Source organism: Theropithecus gelada, chromosome 10 (genome assembly GCF_003255815.1).
Source record: "Theropithecus gelada isolate Dixy chromosome 10, Tgel_1.0, whole genome shotgun sequence".
Lineage (NCBI taxonomy): Eukaryota > Metazoa > Chordata > Mammalia > Primates > Cercopithecidae > Theropithecus > Theropithecus gelada.
The window spans coordinates 39,872,825-39,881,950 of NC_037678.1; positions in this window are offsets into that span (position 1 = coordinate 39,872,825).

Genomic DNA, 9,126 nt, shown 5'->3' on the forward strand with positions numbered 1-9,126 from the left:
CTGGGGGGTTTTGGCTCCTTTCAGGGGTTGCCAGATTTAACATAAAAATACAGGATGCCCAGGTAAATTTGAATTTCATAAACATTGAATAATTTTGTAGTATAAGTATGTCCCAAATATTATATATATATGTGTGTATATATACACACACATATATATATGTTTGACCAAAGCTTTCTAAACATCCCTTCCACCGTACCCAGCTCTCGTGACCAAGAACCACGTGTCCCCATGAGGCTGGGAGACGGGCACCTTCTGGTTAGCAGTGGTCACCACCTTCCTAATAAAATAATACGATATAATATAGCACAATGTAATATAATCCATGTATATATTCGGGACATACTTATACTATAAAATAATTCACATTTTAATTTCAAATTTGAATCAAATTTGAATTATCTGAAATGCAAATAAAACTGGGCATCCTATATTTTATCTGATGATTCTGCTCCTTTGCCTGAATTACCTCCTGGTCAGCTGCTTGATTTGCCTTGAAACGTGGTGCCTACCCAGGTCCATAGCGTCACATCTGCCTGGTGTGAGCTGCATGAGTGAGGGGCAGGGTGGGTGGTGCTATCCCTGCTGGGTGCTCCTTAGGGTCTGTAGAGGGAGGGAGAGAGGCAGGCCATGATAGCCCAGGGGAGACCCGGGCCCTGGCTCTTCAGGTATGGCTTTTGTGGGCGCAGAGGATTCCTAGGTAAGGGTGCATAACTGATTTCACCACGCCTGCCTTGATGGACAGATTCTGCTGTGTTTCTGCTGTAAGAAGCCATGCTGTCCTGGAACCCCCGTCCACATGCACACCTCTTATCCTCTGGCCTGTGGGATAGGACAGGAGGAGGAGGAGGGCTTACGTTCTGACAGACCCAGGGTGCTCAGAATGCGGGCCCTGCAACGGCAGACTCAGCCTCACCCGGAGACTTGTCAGAAATGGGTATTCTTCCCACATGTGCACATGTGTGTATACATATGCATACATACCGGTACACACAGGTACAACACATACACACACATGTGCACACATGTACACAACACACATACATGGACACACACGTATACCCAGGTGCACACACATGCATGTGTATGACATATATACATGCACACACTTGTGCACACATGCACATGGTCAGCACACCCAACATACAGCTCTGCTGCATCAGACGCTTTGGGGCAGGGCCCAGCACTTCTCCAGGGGTGGTGGGTGCAAGCACCACAGTGGGAAAGGCCACGCAATTGCCACTCAAGCTGGTTTTTTTTTCTTTTTTTTTTTTTGAGACAGAATCTCACTTTGTCACCCAGGCTGGAGTTCAGTGGCGCGATTTCGGCTCACTGCAAGCTCCGCTTCCCGGGTTCATGCCATTCTCCTGCCTCTGCCTCCCGAGTAGCTGGGACTACAGGCGCCCGCCACCGCGCCTGGCTAATTTTTTTGTATTTTTAGTAGAGACGGGGTTTCACTGTGTTAGCCAGGATGGTCTCGATCTCCTGACCTCATGATCCGCCTGCCTCGGCCTCCCGAAGTGCTGGGATTACAGGCTTGAGCCACCGCGCCTGGCCCAAGCTGTTTTTACGTTGGCTTACATTGGCTGGGGAGTGCCCAGCTGAGCTGCTTCTCACTGTCTTTTTCCAATCTGCTGGGGGAGATAAGCCTCACGTTTCCTGCCTGCCATGGGATGTGTGGCCCTTTGAGTCCTCAGTCACCGCCCCATTGTCACCAAGAGCCAAGCTCAGCCAGGGACAGTAATCCCAGCACTCTGGAAGCCTGAGGTGGGAACACTGCTTGAGTCCAGCAGTTTGAGGCCAGCCTGGACAACATAGGGAGCCCTCCATCTCTACCAAAAAATAATAATAAAAATTACCTGAGTGCGGTGGTACACACTTGTAGTCCCAGTTACTCAGGAAGCTGAGAAGGGAGGATGGCTCTACCCTGGGAAGTCGAGGCTGCAGCGAGCTGTGATTGTGCCTCTGCACTCCAGCTTAGGCAACATGAGTGAGACCTTGTCTAAACAAACAAACAAAAAAACAAACAAAAAACCAGGCTGAGCTGGAAGGACCTTTGTCCAGCTGGCAAATGGTGACTTCGAGAGCCAAGGGGCCACACCTTCGTCCTGACCTGCTCAGCCAGAGCCCAGACAACAAGGGCCAAGCTGTTGGGATGTGGGAGCGTGTTCCTGGTCACTCTCTGCCTGTGCTGTGCCAGCTCTTCATGACACAACATCACTTATGTATCAGAGAAACCTCCCAGTAGAGCCATTGCTATCGCCATTGCAGATGGGGAAACTGAGGCTCAGGAGTACTGGGTAGTGGGTTTCCTACCCCAGGGCCCATCACCTGCCCTCACCTTCCCTGAATGGTGGGTTTGAGGGGCAGCCCTCCTTTCTCCTGCCTGGGAATAGCCAGCCCTGCCCATCTTGCTCCCCTTCCCATGGCCCCCTGGGAGTTTTCTGCAGGGTTGGCAGGAATCATCTTCTTCAGGGGAGGTGTCAGATAGCTGAGGGTGGTGGGGAGTTGGGGTGCAGGCTTGGGGGGGCACCCCAGGGACCCCGCCCACAGCAAGAGACCAGCTCTCAGGGGCGATGACGTCCGGCAGCGAGGACAGGGCTTCTCAGGTTCTTGGCCGGGCTGGGCCCTTGACCCCAGAGGCTGGAGTCTCACTGATGTTGGCCATGAAGCTTCCTCCCCAGGCTGATGGGGAGCCTGGCGCCAGCAGCGCCTCTGCCCATGGAGCCAGCCTCTGCTTGCATGTTTCCAGATAAGGCTCTGACACGGCCATCTGTGGCGAGTGTCATGCATCATTTCACACTGCTGTTCTCGTCTCCTTGGATCCCTCAAAACCCTGGGACAATCACGACTTTAAAAACACTCAGGATGGAGACATGACACTTGCAAAATGCCACGGAGGCTGGCCTGGGTTCCTAGAGGTTTCAACTCTCCAATCGGGTTCCTGTGGGTTCACAAGGGGCAGAATTTATTTTTTAAAAAGATGGAAACTTTCCCCATTCATTCAGCTTCTACAGGCCAGCTCTGCTTTTTTTGGGCAACAAAGGGAAATTATTCTTTGGGTCGACATAGAAAACAGCCAATGTCCTCTTTGTAAAAAGAGCAATTCTTTTCACAGGCAAGAAAAGTCCTTCTGAAGTAAGTCCCTCTGCCCCAGCACGTCCCTTAAGCCGGGTTCTGTAGCACCTGGGCTTTGGATGCGTTTGCTGTCGACTGTTAGGAGGGAGATGCTGGGGTTTCAAGGGCCAACTTGGTGGGTGTCATCTGCAGCTCCATGAGGACAACACGGAAGGGAACAGAGAGACGTGAGCCAGGCTCCCGAGTACTGAGCTGGACTGAGACAAAGGGTGTTGCTTCCCCTTCTGGTGACGTTTCAGAATCTGGAGGTCAAGAGGGAAGGCCCAAGAGCTTCTGGAGAGGAACTGAGTGCCCACAGGACTCAGAGCCAGAGTGACAGCTGCTTGGATCAGCGACACTGGATGCTCGAAGACAAAGTTCACAAGGAACCAAGAACCTCGATTGCAGCCCACGTCTTCCCGTGTGAGGACAACGTATCTGCCAGGACCTGGGGCGCTCAGTGCACCTGAAGCACCTGAGGCACAGCAGCTGGGAAGAAGGAGGCCAGGGGGACACAAGGACGTGGAGAAAAGGTGAAAGTCTAGAGTGAAAACAAACGGGGTACAGAGAGCTTGTACTCTGTGGAGTCTGGTTTACTCGGAAGGGTTTAGAATGGAATTGTATTTCCTGCCCTAGTACATAAACATAGCACTTGGCTTCTCAAAAGATGATATTTAAATCGTCATAATACTTAAGTGCTGTTTATCAGGATGGCCTGGTGTATTAGTCTGTTCTCACACTGCTAATAAAGATATAACTGAGACTGGGTAATTTATAAAGGAAAGAGGTTTAATTGACTCACAGTTCCACAGGGCTGGGGAGGCCTCAGGAAACTTACAACCATGGTGGAAGGGGAAGCAAACCCGTCATTCTTCATGTGGCGGCGGGAAGGAGAAGTGCCGAGCAAAAGGGGGACAACCCCTTAGAAAACCATCAGATCTTGTGAGAACTCACTCACTGTCGCGAGAACAGCAACCTGGGGTAACTGCTGCCATGATTCAATTACCTCCACCTGGGTCCCTCCCATGACACGTGAGGATCATGGGAGCTACCATTCAAGATGAGATTTGGGTGGGGACACAGCCAACCCATATCACCCGGTTAGAATCATCCTATAGACGAAAAAGGAGGTCTCAAATGTATGATTGAACAGAAGGCGAATGTCCAAGATCTTGAAGGGGACATACGGAAAAGATGAGGGTGGGAATGCGGGTGGGAGGGGGAACCCAGGCTTTCCCTCCACGGGAGTAGTCAGAAGTCGCCAGCCAAGAGGCACAGCTCCAGTGCATTGCCTACAGGTATAAAGCATCCACCAGCCGTCTGAAAATAGTGCAGTAAAACAGTGGCAAGCGGAAGGAGCGTCAATGCCCCAAATGGATCATCTTCCAGAGCACGTCTACGCCGAGATCAAGAATAAAAAGGTGGGAGCAGATTTAAGGCTTTTGGGCAGCTCTGTGGCCTGCTGTGTTGAGTGCGCTGGTGCGCAAATCTCTCAGGTCTGGGTGGTCAAGCTGGCTGTGGCAGTGGCCAAGGCAAGACAGATGGGCATTGCTGGTCCCTCCTGGACACACTGCAGCCCTGGGACACAGGCAGGTGCTGGTGAGAGTCAAGCAGCCTCTTGTCCTTGCTGCGTCTGACCCATCCAGCCTGTGAGCCCTACCTTCCTCTTGGGGCTAAGCAGCTGGAGACTAGGCCTCCCTCTCAGGACCTCAGACAGTCCAAGCCAGAGGTGTAGGCAGCTGGCCAGGCGGGGAGCACTCCTCGGCCATCTGGGCTTCCAGCAGACTGGGGGGCTTGTGCATTTGCCCACGCCACAGCCACATGGGCTCCTCTCCTGTTTGTTGGGGGCTGGAGCAAAGCGTCAGGCTTTGTGCCCTGCAAACCCAGAAATGCCGGTGGGCACTGGGGCCTGCCTGCTGACAGAGGCGGAGCTGACTCCAGGAGCCCTGGGGGTGGCTCCTGAGCTCCGTGTGGAGGTGCACAGGCTTGACGGCCACATGAGGACCCAGATGCCGCGGTGCTTGCTGGGAAACTCGGGGAAAGGCTCTACGCGGCCTTTGTCTGACTTGTCGGGGTAATTAGGGAAAATGTCTTTGGGTGGGTTTTGTTTCCTTGAAGTTTCTGGTAATTGAGCCCCTGGGAAGTGAGGCTGGTTTTTGCTTGGTTATCTCAGGGCCTCAGCAAAGCCTGGAGGGGCTTGGCGGCCGGTGGAAAGAGGCCCTTTAAGCCGCTTCCTCTGGGAGCCATAGCTGGGCTCTCCTGGTGGGGCCGTCGTGGGCTGAGCATGGCAGGCAGAAGCTTCTGCCCAGAGTCTCTGGGTCTGTGATGGTTGACAAGCCCCACGGGGTCCCTTTCTCTTCCCCTGGAATCAGTGGGGTTGTGTGTGGGTCTCCGCCCAGGCCCAGGGGTGCAAGGGTCCTCACAGGGCACAGGAGTCCTCCTCGGGGGGCACGGGGGTCCTTACGGGGTGCAATCGTCCTCAGGGGGCTCAGGAGTCCTCAGGGGGTGCAGAGGCCCTTACAGCACTTGCTGCTCTTCCAGGTCTGGGCAAGAGGGCCCCCCGGGTTCCCTTAATTCTCAGGTCTTTGGAGTGAGTGCCTTAGGCCTCCGAGCCCTGGACCTCCTCGGTGTCAGGCGCTCACACTGGGGGAGCTCCTCTCTCTCTGCTCGACTTCTACAGAGAAAGAAAATCACAAGCATTTCCTACACTTCCCCCAAGCCTTGACGTATCACAGTTCACTCATGGAGTTGTCAACAGACACAGGTACACACAGACCAGACTGTGGGCTTGGGAGGCGGAAACAAATCCCTCCTTCAGGAGAGCCAGCAGCAGGTCAGGGGGCACCCCAGGGCCCACCCGCCCAGTACAGGGCAGGTAGCAGCTCCCTCCTGCCCCTCGCCTGCTCCAGCTGTGGGCACTGGGGGCTGCCCCGGCCCACCCCGCCCTTCATCCCCTCACCTCTGCCTCACCCCATGCTCCATCCCTGCCATGTCTCACCCATCCCACTCTACCCTCACCCACCTCCATCCACCCATCAATTCCCCAACCTCTGCCTCACCCCACCCTCCATCTCCCCACCCGGTCCCACCCAGCCCCATCCCACCTTCCATCCCCCACTCCACCCCATGCTACCTCACCCTCCATCCCCCACCTCTGTCCCACCCACCCCGTTCCCTTCACCCTTGTGCCCCCACTCTCCGGCCCCATCCCTCCTCCACCCAGGTTATTCTTCCTGCAGTACTTGGTGTGTTTTGGTCTTTGGTAAATTTAAAAGACAATGCGGAATTTTCCCTTCGTAACTGTTGAATCTGGACTCTGTGCACACAGGTGCATGCGATACTAGTCTCTCAACTTTTCTGTCTGACGTTTTTCATAATACAAAGTTGAAGAATATAAACAGCTGTCTCTGTGCTGATGGAAACGGTTATTACAGAAACTGAGCCAGTCATCCTGCACCAGCAAACACACTCCGGGTAAGAGTCCCTGCTGAAAAGTGTCCCCCACCAAGGCCGCCTCCGTTAGGAGAGCTGACTCCCCACCCAGGAAGCTTGGGTTTCCGCCATTCCCTAATCAAAAACCAAACAAGTGGAAGCCGCCCTTCCCACGCTTGCCGCTCTCCCCTCGCAGTGTGGCCCGTCCCAGAGGCCAGGCTGTGTTGGCCCCCGGAGATCTGACCCGGTTAGCAAAGTTCTGCCGGGTGCAGGTGCCGTGCCCAGAGCCATCCTCACACTGAGAGCCGGAGGGAGGGGAGTCCTCGCTGGGAGGGGAGCTGGAGGAAGGCGGCCCCACCCGAGGGGTCACTTCTAGACACGCTGCCTTCTGCACTGGGCTTCCTTGGCTTTTGGGCAGGTGATGCCCCAGGAGCAGCTGCTGCTGATGCCAATGGGTGTTGATGGGGAGCACCCAGCTCCTCACCCCTGGGTGGGAGGTTTATACACCCCTGTCAAGGGCCCTGGAGGGGCTGAGCCCCAGCGGCCTCAAGTGTCGCCTCTCTTTTCTTCCTCCACCTACTTGTGGAGTGTGGCCTGGGGAACACTGAGCCCACTGCTTCTCTCTGAACAGGCACCTCTGTGGGATCGGGGGCTCCAATAGTGGCCACGTCAGGCACTTAGCAGACTGTGTGCAGGGGTCATTGAAACCCCACAGCGGGAGTGAGGAATCTGACTTAGCAGCGAGGAGGACACAGTGGCCAGGATGTTGGGCCAGGCCAGTTCCTCTTGATTTTATTTATTTATTTATTTATTTATTTATTTATTTATTTATTTATTTTGAGACGGAGTCTCATGCTATCGCCCAGGCTGGAGTGCAGTGGCCGGATTTCAGCTCACTGCAAGCTCCACCTCCCAGGTTTACGCTATTCTCCTGCCTCAGCCTCCCGAGTAGCTGGGACTACAGGCGCCCGCCACTTCGCCCGGCTAGTTTTTTGTATTTTTTAGTAGAGACGGGGTTTCACCGTGTCAGCCAGGATGGTCTCAATGTCCTGACCTCGTGATCCACACCTCTCGGCCTCCCAAAGTGCTGGGATTACAGGCTTGAGCCACCGCGCCCGGCCTATTTATTTATTTATTTTGAGACGGAGTCTCACGCTATCGCCCAGGCTGGAGTGCAGTGGCGTGATGATCTCGGCTCACTGCAACCTCTACCTCCTGGGTTCAGGTGATTCTCCTGCCTCAGCCTCCCGAGTAGCTGGGATTACAGACACCTGCCACCACACTGAGCTAATTTTTGTATTTTTAATAGAGACAGGGTTTCACCATATTGGCTAGACTGGTCTTAAACTCCTGAACTCAAGTGATCTGCCCACCTCAGTCTCCCAAAGTGCTGGGATTAGAAATGTGAGCCACTGCGCCCAACCTCTTTTGTGATTTTTGACACAACTTTCTAATTTTAGGAATTGGGATCCTGACACATCCACCAAAGAGCCTTTGAGTACTTGGAAATCACTTGGAACAGGTTCCTGCAAAGCAAACCCTTCTGGGCTTGAGGAGGAAATGGACCCAGAACATTCAGCCCATCTGAGCACAAAATTTCTGGTGGGGCCCGAGAGGCTGAGGCCTTCCCATCTCCACTCAGACCCAGGAGACAGCCTGCGCAGGAGGAGCCCGGGCATGGCCTGCAAGCTTCTGGAATCAGGCAGCTCCTGGGGGGCCGGATGGTCCTGGGCTGGCCGAGCCAGCCTCTGTTGTCCTGTGGCTGGTGGGGCTGTGTGTACGTATAGCCTCTGCACAGGGGCACACTGTGGGTGCTTTGATGGACAGTGTCTCAAAAACCCAACTCAGGGCTTGACAGATTTGTCCTCCACTACATGTGCATATGAGCAAAGAGAGTTAATGCAAAGCTTTCTTCATAGCAGAAGGTTGAAAACAGTGTGCCTTTACATCAGCAGAGCAGGCAAGGGGGATGCTGTGTGCTTCCCACTGCTGGTGGGACAAATTAGAACACACGTGGCAGCGTAAACCAACGTCCATTTTTCATCTCATGCTCTGGAGGTCAGAGGTTCTCGTGGGTTTTTCTGGTTTCTCTGTTCAAGGTCTCATGAGGCTGAAATGGAGCTTTCAGCCAGCAGGGTTCTTGCTGGGAGGCTCCAGGAATAACTGGCTTCCTGCTCTGACAAGCTGTTGTCAGAATCCAGGCCCTGCTGCTGCAGGACTCAGGTCTCTTATCCTTGCTGGCTGTTGGCCAAAGTCTTCTCCCAGCTTCTGGAGGCTGCTCCGTTCTCTGGCTCACGGCTCTGTCCTCCATCTTCAGAGTAAAACCAGGTCAAGTCCTTACCTTGAATCTCTCTGCCTCCACCTCCTGCCTTATGGTTCGGCCTCCAGGGAGAAGCTGGCCAATGTGCTCTCCTTTAAGGGTTCATATGCTGGGTTCACTGGGGAATCCAGGACTGTCCCCACCTTAATCTTAACCACAGCTGCCAAGTCTCCTTTCCCCACTATCGAGGGAACCCCAACCCCTGATATTCAATGTGGTTTCTTTTCTATTTCCCGAAGAATCAGCAGGTCTGAGAA